Raw genomic sequence first — 21,587 nt, 5'->3', positions numbered from 1 at the left:
TCTGTGATCATCTCATCATTGAGACGTGTTGACTCTCTACCCACATTACAAGTGCCTATCATCCAATGTTTTTGAATATCATAAAAAATTGGGATTTTTTTATTCAGTCAATCTAAATATACAGCTTAATTTAATGAAAATATCAAAAATAAGTATAGGTGGACAAATTGTTTTATTAGAGTTTTCCATTACAGATGATGCAGGGTGAATTGACCCTCATCCTCAAGGGCCTAGAGGGGCTTTAAAAAACATTACTTTTTTGAGGGAAAGAAACATAGACTTGAAACTTGAATTTTAAGTGGATCTTAATTAATAATGTATTAAGATAAGCAACAAATTTTAGTTAGGTATCTTTATCCTTCCTTCAAAAATAAACCAAATTTAATTACGTGCTGTAATCCTTTTCCTCTTTGCAGACTCTCAACAAAATCAATAATGCATAATTAATTATTTCATCTACGAAAACCTTTTAATTAAGAAAAGAAAAACGGTGACACAAGAAATCCCTTTTTCATTAGCTTTCCTCCTAAATAGTAAAATTAACCATAAATTATTATTGAATTGAGTTTTTATTTTATTTCATAAATCAATTCCAAAACCAGACAAACAACAAATATGATTACGGCCAATTAAAGAAGAAATCCATATCAGCACCTTTTCTCCTCCATTCCTTTGTTTCTTGTCTTGTCTCGCTCTGACAGCGACAAAATCTAAATATCATAGAATATTGGGATAATTTTTCACTTCGCCCTTCATTTTCCTTCAACAATATTGCTCCATTTCTTCTCCTTGAATTCCTTACTTACACATATAAATCGAGATTAGATGAAAAAGAAGAAGAAATTGTGATTTGGCTTGAAGGCTGCTACGTATCATGATCATATTATATTATTGTTATCCCTTACAATGCTCGACCCTCCAAAGCAGCCTACACCTCATCCGTTTATGATCGCAAGAGACAGTCCTAATGACGTTCAAACCTTTTTCTTCTTTGGTTCCATGAAACTTGTGATCCTCGTCTCTTTGGTTTCTACGTCGAAAAGTTAACCTTTGATTTTGGTACTTGAAGATAAACATTTTAGTGTTTAATTCCGATTTTAGAGTTGATTTGATGAAGATTCACAACAAGCTAAAAATATTAGCAATTGACTTTCATCAAATTAACCCTAAAATTTAGATTAACTCACATCCATCAAACTGTATTTGACAAAGTAAATACATTCACAATTTAACATTAAATTTATTTTATTAACAAAATCATAAAAAATCAAACTTAATAATAGTAGCAATTAACTTATATCAACCCAACCTTAAATCCCAAATTAAGCACTAAAAAGTTAAAACCAATATTTTTGGGTACCAAAATATACAATTTTGTGAAATACAGGTACCTAACTAGATCAAAATAACACACGTACCACATTAGAAAAAAATTATCAAACTTGAGTACCAAATAATATATTAAGTCTTTAAAAATTATTTCATTGCTTACTTTTTCAAATTCTCCAAAAAGTACAAGGAACGAAGCTCCCTATCTCTTTATTTTCAAATCGCTTCTTTGCCACCACTAAAAGTTCTTATTCGAGATTGAATCTAAGCTGAAAACTTGTTCTCAATGATAATGATCCTCTAAACCAGGTGACAGACAAAATCATAGTTTATAAATAAATGCTCCATGACTCAATTTAGCCATCACAAAGGCGAGATCTGGATGTTACATTTAAGAATATACTTTCAATAAGAAGATAATAAGTCTACATTAATCAGTGGTTGGGGTTTGACCCTCGTTCTTGGTATAGAGTAACTTTAAAACTTGTGACTAGCATCTACCCTCTTAATGGACTTACTGAATGCAAATGGTTAATTATTGGGCTCACTCCAATAGATATCTTGAGCAATAAAAAAAAAAAACACAAAGAAAGTAGATAATAAGGTTATGCATAGACATTACTTGGTAGGTTTCCTAGAAAATTCTCATTAGAATCCAACTTGTAGTTGATTATTATTGAGTTTTCTCATTAGAATTTAGCAAAGAGTTTTGTTTTATCAACCAAATTTTATTTTAAAATTTTATTAAATTGAGACAAATGAAAATAAAAAGGAGATGAACTAAATTTATGAAAATAAGAGTAGAAGAATTAAATTCTAAATATAGGAGAATACGGAGACTTGTAACATTTTAAACCTTAATTATTTTAATTATTTAAGTTATTAGAATAACATCAATTATACAATTTAAATATTAATTAAACAATTTAACTTAAATGGTTTAATTAGTTTAATTTAAAAGATTAAAATTGAATTGAATTTTTTAATTAAAGTAAGAAAGATTATGCTGATGCTGATCTCCTAATCACACCCATATATACAGCCGACGGGGTGACTTCAAAATGGATACGGAACAAAACAGTCACCAAATTCAAATGAATGTAGTTGTTAATTTGTTAGTACCAATTTTAGTAGTCCGTATGTACGGAGTTCAAACAAAAACTGATGGTATCAACAACTCCAAACTAATTATATTATTTTAATATAAACACGTTTTACTTTATCAACAAGGTAGCCGAAATGCTGCTGCTTTTCGGAGTCGCCAATAGGCTACAAAAACATCGTGCCAAATAATTATTGGCTGACCATTTCTTTTCCAAAATAAATCAATATACCATTCGTGGAATAATTCTTTATAAATTCAATGAGACGATGGAGTGTATGGTCTTTACATCTACCATGTAATCCATGGGGTCAACGCAGACATGATGCTGTCATATGATTAACAAGTGGCTGCACTACCGCAACAGCTAGCAAACTAAGACCGTTTCAGGTTTTTTAGAAAACGAGTAAGCCTCTTACTTTTCAAACTTAATGTATGTGTTATCCATATCGCATCCATAGCTAACCTTAAAAATGGAAAATTTTAATAAAAGTTTGAATCTTGATTATTCAAATCTGTGTCAGCTACCGCTATAAATATGAAAGCCCGGCAGCATCCTTATGTCTCAGCTTCCTTCAACAGATCACAAACCACAAAAATAGCAGAAGAAGACCACAACCCACCCACACACACACACACAAAAAAAAAAAAAAAAAAGCAGTCAAAACTTGTTCTTATTATTAAAGAAGAAGTGAGCGAAAACATTTCCATGAAAAATCATCAAAGCTCATCGGTTTTGGCGTCGGCCACCAAATACTGCAGCCAAGTTGGTTTGATAAAAACAAATAAAGGCGGAATTAGCATAGGGCAAAAAGGTTCCAAGGGAGGGTCAGATCCAATTATATTGAGGTTGGGATTTCAGGGAGAAGTGGAGGGATCAACGCCCAAGCTCCAGCGGTTTAAGATCAGAACTGTCGCAACAGGTCAGGTTGTTGTGAAGGATGAGGACACAAGTAAATCCTAAAACGACACAACACCTGTTGATTCGCATTTCTACTTCTTTTTACCTTTTTTTTTAAAAAATATATGTAATTGATTTCTCCAAAAATTAGAGACCACAAGACGTTGGCATCAAATGGGGATTAGTTTGTGATACGCAAGGTAATCAAACAGCTAAGAGAGCACAAGCTTAAAAGATGAAGTTTTAGCTGTGCTAATTTGTGTATGTTTATAATTCATTCACAGAAAAGCAACATGCTGCTACATATATTCAGTATTACATGCAAACCACATACAATCAAATAAACATTAGGGTTGTCTAGTTTGCGAAATTTTAGATTACGAACATGAATAAGATTACAATAATGTAAGATTATAGGTAGAATGTTAGATTATTTTATTTGGTTCATTTGGCTAAAATGTAAGATTCAGTTGTTTGATTGACAAAATGTAAGATTACTTAGAAGCACATTTTACTCAATTGTCTTTACTATATAATTCATTTATTTTAACAAGTTTAGTTCCTTTAATATTTTTATCTCAATTTCCATAAAATTATGATAAATTATTACAATTTATATATTAATAAGTAAATATATTGTGTTGAAATAAATTTATAAATCATTATTATAATAATTTAAAGAAAAGTGATTGCAACACCAATCATAATTATAGTTATCATATTAATATGTTAATAAATAAATTATTAAATACAATATAATGATTATAATTGTAATGTATGAAATCAACTAGTTCATTATTAGGAAAAAACATTTTTTCTTTTTAATTAGTCTTAAAATTTATTTAAGAAAAAGACTAAATTGATTAGAATAATGATATATAAAACAAATAACAAATTAGTCCAAAATTTAATAATACGCCCATAATCTAAGATTACCTAAGGAATGGGTCATAATGAGATTACATCCTATATTATAGGATGGCTGTAATATAAGATTACGAGATGGTTGGAATGTTAAAATTTAAATACTGTAATCTCATTCTAGGATGTAACATTACTGGTCATAATGTTACATTCGTTGAACCAAACACTCCCTTAGAGTTAAGTTTTTATGTATTACTGAGATCATTAGTCACTGTATCAAAGCACCTAAGAGCCCATTGTACCTTTTGTTCCCAATCTGTAGGTTGCCTTCGAATCCAACATAGATTAATCTCATGTAGTTGTGAGATTCTCCTCCCCTCCTACAAACTAAACATCCTTCATCCAGGTACATCCATTCCCCATGAAATGAATATATCCTTTGTTAGCAAGCTACCAAACATTGCCAACCCAAAGATATATGGAAGAGGAGGGATATTGAATTTGAAGCACACAAATTTATACCATCTCACCTAGCTAGTTGTCCCTAGGGGTAAAGCCAAAAATTTTATTTTGGATATCAAGATAAAATTATAAAATTTTGGAGGGACCAAATCAAAAATTTTCCATTAAAATGCTTAAATTACATTGCTTATATTTTTAAAGGGGACAGAAATGAAAGTTTTCTATTTATTTAAAAGCTAAGAAACTTAATTTGAGTGATTTATATTTTTAAAAAAACCTTAAGGTTAAATTTTCCATTTAACCAAGGGAGGGCGGGCCCTGGCTGCCCCTTGGCCTTTAATATGTTCGAGACAAATGTCATAGAATATATGTAATTTATCTTGGAATGCTCAAAAATAGTATTTTCCTATATCTCTCAAATGGACGAAAAATAGGAGTTTTTACACTCAATTTTGAAGACATTCTGTTCTTAATTGTAATCAATAATATCTCTTTGTAAATGAATTATGAATTACATTAATTTAGAAAATGTTAGTTTTATACTTTCAAAATCAATGAAAAATTACTACAAAAATTTCATAAATGCATAATATCATTATACAATTAATTTAGCATCATAAAAAAGGTAAATCCATGAAAATTTTATAGCATGCATACATACACCTATACCTTTTGGCATTATCACATAATAGAATACACTTACATATGGTATGATCCTAGAATACGTACATGCTATCACATATATTGTCGAAACCTTTTTATTAAGATTAACTTTTATTTTAAAAAAAAATTAAAGTTGCCGCCAATCCTTTTTATAAGATGTGATCGGATCACTTTGTAATTTGATCATTTTAATAAAAGGTTAGATTTACTAAAACAATGATTTTTGGTCTACAAAATCCAGGAAATGGGTTCGGGATTCAATTACGTACGAGGAAAGATTAGCACCTTCGTGACGCTCAAAATTGATACCTAATTGATTACTTGATGTACAGTGTCGAGAACTAAAAATTTGAAGAGAATTTAAAACATGATCCCTCTTTGTATAATGTTATATATTTGATTAAGATATTACTTAACTAAATTAAATTTAATGGAAAAGGCCTAATTTCAAGTTAATCGAGAAAAAGGATCATGCCTCGTGAGTTAAGATACGATGCCTCTAATTCTCGAAAACTAGAATAATAGCCGTTTGATCGTTATCTAAATCTTGCTTTTCGTTATTTTAAATAGGATATTTGATTACTCCTGTTTTTGGAAGATGCCATAGTGTGTAAGTTAGGAGCATGACTCTTCAAATTCCAAAAATAATGAACATTGCCTAGGTTTTAAGTATTTTCTATACGATAGATAAAACAAAGGTAATTTTTTAAACGATATATATTTAATTTATTTAGGCATAGTGTAAAAACAGATAAATATATTTTAACATGATGGCATGGTGATTAGCAAAATAAGGTAACATAGTAGCGAGTAAAAATGAAATGATGATATTAAAATGATAGGTAAATAAATAAATAAATAAAATAAAAGATAAAATAAAAATGTCATGCTAGTGAGTAATAATAATACAACTATAATGATAGTAAAAAAATCAATTTATAGTAATAATAGCGATAATCATGTTATAGTTATTATCAAGATATTAACATAAATAATAATAATAATAATGATGATGATGATGATGATGATGATGATGATGATGATAAAATAAAAAGGCATAAGAAAGAAATATAAATAACATAAATCTTAAATCTTAAAATAAAAGATATAATAAATAAATAGACGAAATTAAATGAATGAGGGTTAAATTGAAATTTGAACAACATTTAAGGTATGTATTTCAAAAAGAAAAAGAAATAAATAAGTGGGTGAATAAATAAAAAAAAGAAACAAAAGACTAAAATGAAAGTATAACAAAATTAAAAGTCTAAATCATAAAGAATATGACATAAAAGGATTAAATTAAAATAGGATAAAATATACAGGGACTCAAAAGGCAATTATCCCATCCGCATTTACACGTGTCCTTCCCTTAATGGGTCCATAGTGGTCGATGGACTAAATTGCACAAAAAAAACAAAAGGGCAAAAATAAAAGAAAAAATACTAAGCTGTAGAACAAAATTGAAAAATAGTAAAAAAGCAGAAGGGTAAAAGCAACAATTAGATCCTCCCCCTTAAAAACACGCATCCTTAAGGGAATCCAGGCCGGGTCATCAGGTTGGCCTGAAACGACACTGTTTCGGCGTCTGAAAGTTAATCCCAAAACAACGCCATTTTATAGGGCTATATAAGTAAAAAAAAATGTTTAAAAAATTCATTTGCCTCAGTTTTTTTTTTAAATCTGCTTCCCTTTTTTTTCACTAAAGTTTTCCTTAGGCGACCATCGCCTCCAATGGTCGAAAAACCCCCAAAAAAAAACCTTTTTAGACCCTCTCTTCGAATAGAAAATAGATTTGGGGTTTAAATTCCCAGAAACTTAAACGATGCTTGGCTGAAGGAAAAGAAACTGAAAGGTTTCTCCCTTTTCCGACGAGGCCTTCGACGAAACCCTAAGGGGTTCTGAGGCTTCTCTAGTCGGAGGAAATGGACTCACGACGAGAACAGCTACGACATTTTGCAAGTAAAATTTCTTTCTCTTTTTTTTTTTTTGCTTAGAAAATAAAAGAAATAAAAATGCTACTTTTTTTTTTAACTTGGTTATTTATGTATCTTATTCGATGATTTTTGAATCTTACAATAGTTTGGCTTTTATAGCCATTACATTATTTCGTTTTTTTCTTTTCTTTTTGTTTTTGTTCTGCTTTTTGTTTCTGTGCTTTTCTTTCTCCTTTGCTACCATGGCTGTTAATGACGATGGGAAGGTGTGCCCTTAGCCGTTTCGGTGAAACGATGGCAGAGCGATAAACCTCAGAGCATGAGTGTCTTCAGGAGAAGTGCTTGCTAACGTGGCAAGGAGCGACAGCTGAAAGCTGTAGGGTGGCTAGGGTTTTCTAAAATTTTTAAGGTAAAATTGGGTTACTACATATACAACATGACAGTACCTCAACATACATATATACATGTTATATGAATATCATTATGTACATGCATACATAATATTTAACTATACATATCCACATTCAACTCAAATGAAATATATCTATACACATGCATATTACCTCTTTACAGCGAAGTAGAAATTATTTTAGGGAGACCATCAATATAAAGAAGGGTAATCTACAAAAATAGTCACTTTTGTTTACCTCAGGTTACATTTTAGTCACTTATGTTTGAAATGTTACGTTTTAGTCACTTATGTTACTATTTTGTTACGAAGTGATCACTCTACCGTTAAGTTCCATTATCTCTCTAACGGTAATCCTATGTGACAGTCCAACTAGATTTTAAATGCCAACTTAGATTTCTAAATGGGATGAAAATAGATTTTTAATTAAAAAATTTAGTTAATTAAAATTTTTAAACCTAAACCTTAACTAAAATATCTGTTCATCTCCTATTTTTATTTTTTCTTCAGTCTCTTCTTTTTCTCAATGGTTTTTTTTTTTTCATTTGATTGTTAAAATTATTATTAAGATCAAAATAGTTGAAATCAAATTGACTGCTTCATAAGGATGGATTCAATGGAGGGTTCAGGTATGTCTTCTTTGCATTCCTCTATCTCTTTTATTCAATACTGAAAAACAAAGATTGGATTTTTTATTGTTTAATGAAAACCCTAAATTAAAATTCTTGATATGAATATTAACAACTAAAAGAATTTTAGATAAAAAGAAAGGATACCCACAAAGGGTTTGTGAACAAACAAGCCGATTTAGATCAGAAAAAATCGAATTGAGAAACTAATTATTCAAGAACGTGAAGAATTGGAAAAATACAATGATTAGGAACAAAAATGATTACCATCTTCTTATTTGTCGACAACCACTTCATTTTAAGTTTTAGAACATAAATTTGTCAATGAAGAAGACATACCTGGACCCTCCATTGAATCCTCTTTTGTTTTCGTATGTGAATAAAAAAAAAATGATGATAATAGTTTTTTTAGTCAATTGAAAAAGAAAATTAAAAAAAGGGGGAGATGAACGGTTATTTAACTAAGATCTAGGGTTTAAAATTTTTAATTAATTAAATTTATTTAATAAAAAAACTATTCTCATCTCATTAGGAAATCCAAGTTGGCACTTAAAATCTAGTTGGACTGCCACGTAGGATTACCTTTAGGGAGATAACGGAACTTAATGGAAGAGTGATCACTTCGTAACAAAATAATAACATAAGTGATTAAAATGTAAAATTTCAAACATAAATGACTATTTTTGTAGTTTACCCTAAAAAGAATTCCACGAGTGCTCAAATTTGGACACCTTGTTTGGGCCTTATCTTGGGCCATTCTTTTTTTTTTTAAAGTAAAAGTTGTTTCCTTATTGCAATTTTATGATTTTTTTTCTTCATTTATCCTAGATTAAAAGAAATTCATATAAAAATAAATTTTATGAATAATAGCTTACATAATAGGATTAACTCTAAAAGAATGATGTTGGTAATTTCTTATTAATTCTTAAAATATTTGTTTTATTTTTAAAAATTTTTACAATTGAATGATATTAATATAACTTCTGCAACATTTAATGGTTTCAATATTTATTAATTTATTATTGGTTTTATAAACAAAGTTTTGTCATATTTTAGTAACATTTTCTTTATGTTAGAAATAGAGCAATGAATATTAAAATTTAAGTATTAGTAGGAATTAAATTGGTGATTATTTGTTTGATTGAAAATGGTTTTGGGAATTGATTTTTGGAAAATAATTTATTTTTCTTAAAATTTAATATTTTTCGGTGTTTGGATAAATCTGTATAAAAAATTTCTATTGTTTGACAGATTTTTAAAATATTTCATAAAAATATTTTAAATGAAATAAACATACATTTTAGAATTTATTGTCTTTTCATTGTTCAATTGAATTCATTTTATATCTATTAAATTTATATTTTATACTATTTTTGCATATTTTGCAATGATTTATTTATCATTAAATACATCAAATTAAATATATAATTGTAATCAATTATTAAGCAATATATTGGTTATTATTGCTCTTTAGTCTATCAACTAAAGTCCTTCAGAGATCCTATATCTCTTTCGCATACCGGAGATCCTCGTAATTGGCTCGGCACCTTAGCCTTTAAATGGAGTTTGGAAGGTCGTTATTAGCAAGCCTTGAATCTGTATGCGTGAACTTGATCACCTTGTGTCGCTTTAGTAACGGGAAAACTTCCCTCCTGTTGTAATTAGCTTGCAAATGAAGCCATCTAAGACACCTTTCCAAAAACAATAAACTAAATGGAATATCAACATACATTCAACACCAAATTTCAATCCGTTTAATACCTTAGACCAGGAAACAGTACCAGGGGCTTTATTTTTGAGTACTTAATGGGAAGATACTCAGCAATATCAATATCATCTTTCAGTACATTAATGAAGTGCCTCCAGTAAAAAATATCCTTGAAATCACTACGTACAACGTATTCAAAACATTAATGAAGAGTCGATAAAATAGGCCGGGGTGCATTGGTATGCCTGAGTGTTGCATAACTAAACCCCTTTGGCCCTATGGAAAATCTCATCTGGAACCGATGTTGCTCCACTGTCACACTCACTTTTCGAGTTGATAGTGTCTTCCTATCAAATAATTCAAGGTCCTACTTATAGAAAGCAAATCCAATCCATCTGACATAAATGTAGCATATACATACATCCTGATTTCAAAGACCATTACATTAAAATATCTCTCCAGATTGAGTTTCATTGATCATCTAAATTAGACTCAGTTGACGGAAAATATTTCCAACAACAGTATCTTAGAGGTAGTGCAGGCATATAACTATACTACCAACATAGATAAGCATGCTTACTATTTAACAATGGCAATTTAGTGAGTCAATAGAGAACTGCTTCCATTGCATGTCTCGCATTTGAGCAAGCCACGGGATCCACAAGTTGCACAAGGTATCTTTCCCTTCCATCACATTTTGTGCATTTGCAGAGATATAATCAATCATCGACGAAAAAAAATAGATCATGCAAAGAATTCATACCTCAACAATATGTGTTCGGAAGAAAAGAAATTAACAAGAAACCAAATATTAAACTAATGTTTACAAAGCTCAATACGGGGATCTTTAGGCAAAAGTTTCAAACTTAGAACACCAAAATAAAAAATTAGGAAGGATAATTAAACGCAAATATGGTCCCTTGAAAGAATGCATAGTCGTGACCTATTAGCTCAACCATATTAGTCATATGTTGGAACCAGTAACCAACTATCTTGGATAATAAATATAGGTTTTGTTTCTCTTATCACTTCCCTTTCTTTTAAGAAAGTCTCAAGAGTTCCCACTTAAACATTGCAATCCTCAACAGCATGAATCTTCCAGGTACGAGCAGGGCGACTCCCCCAACAACATTGATGACCGATATGATCGATGAGCAACTCTCTTATCTCTACCTCATCTAATAATTGCCTACACTTAGATGACACATTTTAATTAATACATGCTAATACCTTATGCTTAAGAATTCACATTGATAATTCACACTTAGAGGAGACATTCTAATCTATTCGAAAATAGGTGAGACCGAGATTTAGAGACACTTTATATTACTAGTATAAAATGTTGCTACTATATTTGTCTTAGCTCCTAATTCAAGAAAATATGATAACACCGCAAATTAACGAAAAGGAGTCCCCACTTTCATCGAGCCATACCTCTGAAAATCATTCGAGTATGTGCCATAATCTGTTGCATAAGGACTTTGGTGTGGAATAGCTTGCTGTAAGACGTGCAATAGAACCAGTCAACGGTAATTAGAGTGCATAACTTAAAATCTTCATTGACAGCTCAATTTCAATGCTTAATTATGGAATTAATTTTCTTTTATCCACTAAAAAGACCAAAATTAACAATTGAAAGCCACTCAAAAAATTCCCAACTAAGAACCAAAAAAGTTATAAAACCATTGAACCAAAGAGAATGAAACACTAAATAATCATGTACTATAAGTGTCGTACTGTTACTTCAACTTTGAGTCGATAAGGCACCATGTGTGTCGTACTGCTACTGTTACTTCAGTTTAATCCGTTGAAGTACTGAGTACCGTACTGTTACTATTTACTTTGGCAAAGCCGATGAGGCACTGAGTGCCATACTGGTGTGTTGGTTGGATCTGTGTATCCGCTAAGGTCCGAGTTACGTTTGTCGAAACCATTTTTAAAGGGGAGTTTGAAAAATGGGGATCGACTTTTTGGAAAACGAAAACGGGAGTCGCCACCAACCTTTTTAGGTGTGATTGGATCACCTTATAAAACGTTTTGGTCTACGAAAATTAAGAAAATAGGTTCGGGAGTCGGTTACGTACGAGGAAGGATTAGCACCCTCGCAACGCCCAAAATTGGTGCCAAATTGAATAGTTTTCTGTTTTAATGTCAAAATTTTGAAAGGATTTAAAAATAGGATCTCTTTTTTAAAACCGGAATTATTTAAGTTGAAAAATCGAGATTCCTTAGCTCCGAAAGAATACAAACATCACATCCAAAGATGATAGGACACGAAATTCCTAAACTCTAGAATCGAAATCATCTCGTGATTTACAAAATCTATTTAGAAGGATACTTTAGGCATTTAGACAAACGGGAAATCGCAACCCAGCATGTTAGGGCACTATTTCCCGAATTCCTAAATCGAAAAACATTGCCTCATTTTAGAAAAACCTTTGGATAAAATATGACAATTAAATGAAATATATTTTTTAAAATAATGATTTGAGTAAAATTTAAAAATAATTTACTAAGAGTAATACTAAAAAATTTATTAAAAATGAAAGAGTTTGATATGATACTAAAATTATTAAAAATTAAAATATATAAAAAAATCGGAAACATGGATTAAATCAAAATAAAAAAGGTTGAAAAACGAAGATGAACAAAGAATAAAATAAGAACAAACCGTAAAAAATAAGAACGTAAGAGGGAGAGAAATTTGAGTGAAAGCTTTCAAAAAAATTTTTTGTTTCCCAAAACTCCAGTGTGTTTACAATGAAGGGAAAGGCCTCTATTTATAGTTGAACCTCCTCAAATCCAACTGTACAGATCAATTACATCAACAGTTAAGATTAAAAGGTATCTACAAATTAAATCTCTAAGATTACAAAATCATATCTTCTAAGATTGCATATCATATCTAAGATTGCAATCATATCTAAGATTGTATCATATCTAAGATTGCATATCATTGAAGATTATATTTCCATATGAGTCAAGCTTGTAGATGGACCTTAAATATTTTCAAGTAATGGGCCATTCCGATCGGGCCAAATTATATTTGTAATTCTAAACTGAACTTGGACTTCGTTTTTTTTTTAGGGTTTATTATTTTTGTTTTTTGGACTTATTTCTGGGCCCGGGCAAAATTGAGTGTCTATAGCTGCCTCTCTTTGCTCATTGCTGTGTAACAGGAATAGAGCAAAGACTATAAAAGGACCAATTTTGCCCGGGCTCGCTGAGTCTTGAGTTTTTGATCCTTGATTTTCTTTAAATGGCCTCTTGACAGCTTCAATTTGCTTCACTGCAACTCAGGAAGGCGATATCTGCTATCTTTGATCTACTCTCCGTCTAATACAGAGACGCCAAATCATTATCTTCGATCCGCTCCCGTCTAATCTGAGAGACGCCAAATCGCTTCTTCAATCTGCTCCCTGTCTAATACAGAGATGCCAAATCTGTTATCTCTGATTTGCTCCCCGTCTAATACAGAGATGCCAAATCTGTCATCTTGGATCTGCTTCGATGTAAACACATGAAGGTCAGATCTGCTATGTCTTCGATCTGCTCCCCGTCTAATACAGATATACTAAATCATCTTGGATCTGCTTCGATGTAAACACATGAAGGCCAGATCTACTATGTCTTCGATCTGCTCCCCGTCTAATACAGATATATCAAATCATCTTGGATCTGCTTCAATGACGGTCCAATCTGTTATGTCTTTGATCTGTTCCCTATCTAATACAGAGATGCCAAATCATCTTGGACCTGCTTCAATGAAGGTCAGATCTGCTGTGTCTTTGATCTACTCTCCGTCTAATACAGAGATGCCAAATCATCTTGGATCTGCTTCAATAAAGGTTAGATCTGCTATGTCTTCGATCTGCTCTCTGTCGAATATGGAGATTCCAAATCATCTTGGATCTGCTTCAATGAAGGTCAGATCTGCTGTGTCTTTGATCTGCTCCCTGTCGAATATGGAGATGCCAAATCATCTTGGATCTGCTTCAATGAATGTCCAATCTGCTGTGTCTTCGATCTACTCCCCGTCTAATACAGAGATGCCAAATCATCTTAGATCTGCTTCAATAAAGGTCCAATCTGCTGTGTCTTCGATCTGCTCCCCGTCTAATACAGAGATGCCAAATCATCTTGGATCTGCTTCAATGAAGGTCAGATCTGCTATGTCTTCGATCTGCTCTCCGTCGAATATGGAGATGCCAAATCTGTTTCTTCGATTTGTTCTCTGACAGTACAGAGATGCCAAATCATCTTAGATCTGCTTCAGTGTAAACACCTGAAGGTCAAATCTGCTATGTCTTCGATCTGCTCCTTGTAAACGCAAGGATGCCAAATCATCTTGGATCTACTTCGATGTGAAAACATCCGAAGGTTAGATCTGCTATGTCTTCGATCTACTCTCCGTCGAATATGGAGATGCCAAATCTATTTCTTCGATTTGTTCTCTGATAATACAGAGATGTTAAATCATCTTGGATCTGCTTCAGCGTAAACACGTGAAAGCCAAATCTGCTATGTCTTCGATCTGCTCCTTGTAAACGCAAGGATGCCAAATCATCTTGGATCTACTTCGATGTGAAAACATCCGAAGGTTAGATCTGCTATGTCTTCGATCTGCTCTTCGTTGAATATGGAGATGCCAAATCTGTTTTTTCGATTTGTTCTCTGACAATACAGAGATGTTAAATCATCTTGGATCCGCTTCAGCGTAAACACCTGAAGGTCAAATCTGCTATGCTTTAGCCTGTTACCCTACCGCTTAGGGGTTAAGGCGTATCAATCTTCATTGTCCCTTGAAGGACATAACCTGTATAATGTGTATGAGTTCATGCCTAATGATTAGGATGCTATGATCGAAGTGAGTCAAATGCTCCTAATTAAACCGTTATAATGCAAAATGTTTATGAATATGACCCCTATTCCAAACGTCACCACTCATTCTTTCGTCGAAGTTTATCATTATTTCTCTCAAAGTATCATTCCTACTCAGCCTGTGGGTTTGTACCATTCTTCAAATGCTATGACCCACAAAAAATGTCTGTAAGATGATCCTCTCTTAGGATCGAATCATTTGATTTGTCCAATCATCATTTTGGACTAAAGAAAGAATTTTCTCGAGTTCTTTCAAACCTCACTTATGTGAATTTTTCGAACAACTATTCTATTTTAGTTTCTTGTATTATCTAGAAATTTACAGAGTAATGAGCAAATCTTCATTTGTAAAAATTATTTAGTTCATCTATCATTATTTTAATGCAACATACTTTAAGAATAATGGAAGATGAATTTAATCTTGAAAATAATTAGATTTGAATAAATTTGTCAAAAATACAAAGGAAATTAATCTGAAAGCCTATCTTTGAGAAGAAAAAGAATCTAAAAATAGCAAACAGGACAAAAGTTAGATGCCCTAGATATCGCCGCTTGAGCGTTTATATACCAGCTCCATCAAGACTTTCTTGAATTCAACATGTGTTTAAAATATCCAAAGTACTTTGTTGATGCCCCAATATGCAACGCGCTTCACTCTTCGTTGAATCAGATATAGCAAGATTACCATGTGCTCTTCAAAATTTGAGCTGCCCTTTCGGGTTTTCAACTCAAAACCTCTTTGGTCACAAGGTACCCTTTGCCGGTTTTCACCTTGGCCTCTCCATTTTTTTTCGAAAACTTAAGGCGCCCTTCGCAGGTTTGCACCCTGAATTCTTCTCTCCTTTAGACAAAGTACTTTTTGACTGAGTCTGAATTCACTGGATTGGGCAAACTCTTCCCATCCATTTTCGTTAAGATCAATGCACCCAAAGAAGGCCTTCTTCACGACATATGGCCCTTCCCAATTTGACATCCATTTTCTTCTAAAGTCCTTCTGAATAGGGAGGATCTTTTTCAGCACAAGATCCCCCTCATGGAATTATCTTGGTCGCACTTTCTTGTCGTAAGCTTGCATCATTCGCTTCTGATACATCTGACCATGACGAATGGCCTTTAGCCTCTTTTCCTCAATCAAGTTTAACTGATCATATCGCGATTGTATCCATTCAGCTTCATTCAACTTTATCTCTGACAAGGCTCCAAGAGACGGTATTTCCACTTCAATGGGTAACACTGCTTCCATCCAATAAACCAACGAGAAAGGAGTTGCACCCGTAGAAGTTCTAACAAACGTTCGGTAAGCTAAGAGTGTAAATGGTAACTTCTCATGCCAGTCTCTGTAGGTTTCAATCATTTTCCCCACTATCTTCTTGATGTTTTTGTTAGCAGCTTCCACTGCCCCATTCATCTTTGGGCGATACGGTGAAGAGTTATGATACTTAATCCTGAACTAACTGCAAACTTCTGCTATCGTTTTGTTGTTCAAGTTCAGTGCATTGTCTGATATGATCCTTTCAGGCATCCCATACCAAAAAATAATATCTTTCTTCAAGAATCGACTTACAGCCAACTTAGTAACATTCAGATAAGAAGCAGCCTCTACCCACTTCGTGAAGTAATCAATGACCACAAAAATAAAGCGATGCCCATTTGAAGCTTTTGGTGATATTGGCCCAATGATATCCATGCCCCACATAGAAAAAGGCCATGGAGAAGTCATAACGTGTAGAGGTGAAGGTTAATCTTGTATGGCTCTAACTTTGTCTGAATCAACTTCTATTCCTTTTTCACTGACCACAAAACCTAGTAACTTCCCCGACCTGGCTCCGAAAGTACATTTTGCCGAATTAAGTTTTAACTGAAACTTCCTTAATCTCAAGAATAGTTTCTTTAAAACCTCAATATGTTCCTCCTCTGTTCGAGATTTGGCAATCATATCATCAACATACACCTCAATTTCCTTTTGCATCATATCGTGAAATAAGGTCACCATAGCCCTTTGGTATGTTGCCCCAGCATTCTTTAGCCCAAAGGGCATTACCTTCTAACAGAAAGTCCCCCACAAGGTTATGAAGGTGGTTTTGTCCATGTCTTCAGGATGCATCTTTATCTAATTGTACCCTGAAAAACCATCCATGAAGGAGAACAACGAATATCCCGCTGTGTTTTCTACCAAAGTGTCTATGTGAGGTAGAGGGAAATTATCTTTTAGGATAGCTTTGTTCAGATCCCTGTAACCAACACATATTCGTACCTTCCCATCCTTTTTAGGAACTGGTACAATGTTAGCTACCCATTCAGAATACTTTACCTCTTGTAAGAATCCTGCATCGAACTGTTTCTTGACTTCATCCTTTATTTTTAATACGATATCTGGTCTCATTCTTCACAACTTCTGTTGAACTGGTTTACAATCCTGTCTTATTGGAAGACGATGCAGCACAATATCAGTATTTAACCCTGGCATATCTTGATAGGACCATGCGAAGATATCCTTGAACTCACGTAACAACTCAATCAGTCCTTGCCTTATATTATCAGCAATATGCGTGCCAACTTTCACCTCTTTCCCTTCCTCTAGGGCTACATTCTCTACTGCCTCTTTCTCATGTGGCATGATTTGTTCCTCCTCCTATTTCACCATCCTCAAAAGATCTAGAGACACATCACAATCTTGGACATCTTCAAAATCCTTTTTAATTAATTGACTAACCAAACGTTAAAATTTTCTAACGAAACTTTAATACTAACTTAATAACACTCCATAAATATTTATAAAAATATTTATGGCTCGGTTTATGAATCCGAGGTCTCGATACCTCGTTTTCAACCCAATTTACCTGATTGATTCTTTTAAAATCGCAAAATTCACTAATTAAAAATAATTCTTTTAAGTTCGCGCTTGGCCTATAATTATTATTTGTTAAAATTTCTAAACTTACTCGTCGGATTTAGTGATCTCGAATCACTGTTTCCGACACCATTGAAAAATTTGGCTGTTACAACTCTCCCCCCTTTTAGGGATTTTCGTCCCCAAAAATCTTACCAGAAAAAGTTACTTTCAACTCTCATGAAAAACTTCCACAGAATTTCTCAGAATCACAACCGAATTAATCTCAAACATCTCTTCCCAATAACCTTTAGACTGTAGCATACAGTGTCGAAGCATATCATCAAGATCTCACTTATTCTCTCATAATTACTTATACTCAATTGATTTGTTCAATAAAAATTTTGTACATACTGAAATGATCATACGAATCTTTCTTTGTCAAATGATCAACCACAATCAAATAACATCTTATTTTTTAGAGAGAATGACAATCCCGATACGAAATCTATAGCAATTCTATCTCATAACTTACTCGTCTCATCACTGACTGTATTAGTACTAAATACACTTGGTTTCTCGTCTTTTACCTGTTAACAAATCAATGTCTGAATACGAATCCAAAATATCATTAGACACATACAATCATTAGCACAACTAACTCACATAACTGCACATCTTATATCTCTTGGATGAGCAGACTAACTACTACTGGGCCTTGTGTAAAAACTTTTATATAAACTTCAGATTCATCTATACATACATTCTATCTCGAGATAACAATAATAACAAAAATTATGTTCGACCTAAAATTCAGCATCAGAAATAAATTCGCTCCAAACTTATTTAGATTACCACCCATTATCACATTTCTGAGCTTCTCAGTTTCACAAAGAAAACCCCACTTTGGCATTTAACTGGGTTGGAATAAAATCATCAGCAAATAAAGCCAATCATGTAATCAACATTCACAAAATAATCAAGATTTTCCAATACGTATATAATACAGAGTAACAACCCGTAAAAACAGGATAATAGCTTCACATGAATCTCACCATTTACTTTTATCTCAAACATAACAAAATAGTTTAACAAAGAAAAATGAAGAAGTCCCAATCATAATTTAATCAGACCAACGTTGCTCTCATCAAACATTTTAGCTAACTAGCATTCTTATACAATAAAAATTTCATCAGAAAATGAACAGCCACATATTCATCTGACTAATTCTGTCATCCCTAATCCCATAATATTTCATTCATTAACAAAAAACAATTCAAAAGAATTTTCCGGTAAGTACACTCTTTAGGCATCATATCTGAATAAGTCAATTTACCGAAATTAGTTTCTTCTCTAACCATGACATTGCATATCTCGAATAATCTTTAAAACATTCTAATACCTTTTTCCAGAACTGTATTTACTTTTCAAACTATTCTCGTCTCTGTATGCCTTACTAATCACTTCACCACTATACTCTCCAATTCTACACATGTGACTTTATTAACATAATTCTCATGAAATTTTGTCATAATTACAACTCTGGTAAGGGGGTGAGGTCGTAAAGCCTCTAACTTAACTCTCATAATTACACACATATGACTTGACATTCATTATTAACATAACATCATCGTTTTCAAATAATTCACTTCAAGCAAAATTAATACACTTATATAGTCTATCAATATTTTCTGTCATTTACAATTTCAAACGATGAATTCACTTAGTTCAACTCAATATCAACAATTAATCAATTTCAATCTCTTAAGCCCATTTATCACTTACCTTTCTTAATCAATTTAGGGAACAATTTCGGAATTGAGTACTTCGTTTTCACCATGCCATAGTAAAACTATGGTCTTGCACATAGTCATATATCACACACTGAAGCCATAGCCCAGCCATGGTCTTACACAGATCACATATCACACTGATGCCATATCCCAGATATGGTCTATATCGAATAATATAAAAATTGATAACATCTCATAGAGAGTCCGGAAGAATAACATTGCACATTCACCATTCAGAGTTTCCACCAACAGAAATAAAAGATAATATCATGTGAATCTTAGTATAAAGTATTCTATCACATATATTGACTTGGATAACCAAAGAAAGATAGAGTAATACCACTTGTGAATCAATCAGACTTGCGACAATTTCTGTCTGTTAGCATATTTATCTAACATTTTCCATATAATGATTATAGCATCCAAACATGAACAGTTGCATATACTTCTGAAAATATCAGTACATATAAGACACCCATATAAAATTCCCAACAAAAATTTTTACTGTAATATACCTATTTATAATAGCTATATTCAAATATTTTTGCAATTTATTTACCAATTCATTGACTGGTATAGTCATCAATAATTTCACATCATTCAGTTCACTCAAGAAATTAATTATGAAGAAATTTTCAGTTAATCGTTCTGTAAATTCCATATTTGAACAAATCGATTTTCCTATAAATAACTTCTTTATTTAACAGTGGTACTGTATATCCCAGCTAGTTTTCAGAAAAATTTGATGTCTCTATTCAAAACCCATCTTTACCTATTAACTCATTCTCGCCGATTATTTGTATTATCAATTGTTCAACCATTGAACTTTTTCACTTTCCACTTTTGAAATCAATATAAATCTCATGAATTCCATTGTATATAACTGTACTAGTAAAGGGGTATAGATCGTAAAGTCTCATAATTTAATTTTCATATATTTTCTCATATAACATTTATTATTCTCAAGTATTATAAAACATTTATCCGTACTTTTACGAGTTCTACTTCATCATAACTAACATTTTTACTCAGGGATAATCTTTTACCTTGTAACGAAAATTATTTACTTTTTACTTAACAGAGGCCCAGTAGACTAGATAGAACACTTTGGATATACAGGACTTATACAGAGGTGCATTATTATGCACTAATGAACAGAGAGCACTGAAGTGCTACACAGAGAGCACAAATGTGCTAATCAGAGAGCACTGACGTGCTAAATATCAGAGAGCACTGGCATGCTAATATTCAGAGAGCACTGGCGTGCTAATATTCAGAGAGCACTGGCGTGCTAATATTCAGAGAGCACTGACGTGCTAATAATCAGAGAGCATGCTGAGGTCCCTTAACATCCTAGTAGTTCTAATCTTGTCTACTTGGGCAAATTATTTCATACATACATATCACTTTTACACCTTTCGCATAATATTTTTACATGTTTTACAATTTAATCCTTGTACCAATAATTCATATACTTATATCTTCTGTATCTTCAATACATGTAATATATTTCAAAATTCACTATTCATTCGTAATTCTCTAATAATCCTTATCATGTACTTCATATATTACATTTATATATTTTGTAATTTAGTCATCAAGACAATATTTTCATGTAGTAATATAAATTGCTTTTAATAATACATATAACATAATATTCATCATCGACATGTATTATAAAACATTTATTCATGCTTTTTTTTATACCTATTCATCATAATCAACTTTCTACTCGTATACTTGAGTATCGCTTTTAGCATTATCAGAATTAGCTTGGTTGTAAAACATCTCTTTCTATAAGTAAAACAAATTTCATTAGAGTCAAGAGATATCACACTATCACATATTTTAATGATATGTGTTTTTAGACTTCACATATACTACGTTTGGTCCGAGAACCGACTAAACCATAGCTCTGATACCATTAAATGTAATACCCCTAACCCGTATCCATCGCCGAAATAGGGTTACAGAGTGTTACCAGTACATACAGAACATTTACAGATTAATCGAAACATTACTATTCACTTTCTGAGATCATATATATATAACGACCTTTATTTGGGACCTCAAAGCCCA

At 32.3% G+C, this 21,587-nt stretch overlaps 1 long non-coding RNA gene across 1 annotated transcript; it reads left to right on the top strand.

The window, feature by feature from the left end:
* Positions 1-2,632: 2,632 nt before the first annotated feature.
* LOC128280891 (uncharacterized) lies at positions 2,633-3,900 on the top strand. The gene is made up of 2 exons (XR_008271088.1): positions 2,633-2,837; positions 2,956-3,900. It is a non-coding gene; the product is annotated as an uncharacterized LOC128280891 (long non-coding RNA).
* The last annotated feature ends 17,687 nt before the right edge of the window (positions 3,901-21,587 follow it).

Source organism: Gossypium arboreum, chromosome 9 (genome assembly GCF_025698485.1).
Source record: "Gossypium arboreum isolate Shixiya-1 chromosome 9, ASM2569848v2, whole genome shotgun sequence".
Taxonomy (NCBI): Eukaryota; Viridiplantae; Streptophyta; class Magnoliopsida; order Malvales; family Malvaceae; genus Gossypium; species Gossypium arboreum.
Note: the sequence above shows the minus strand (reverse complement) of the source record. Positions and strands in the feature narration are given on the sequence as shown.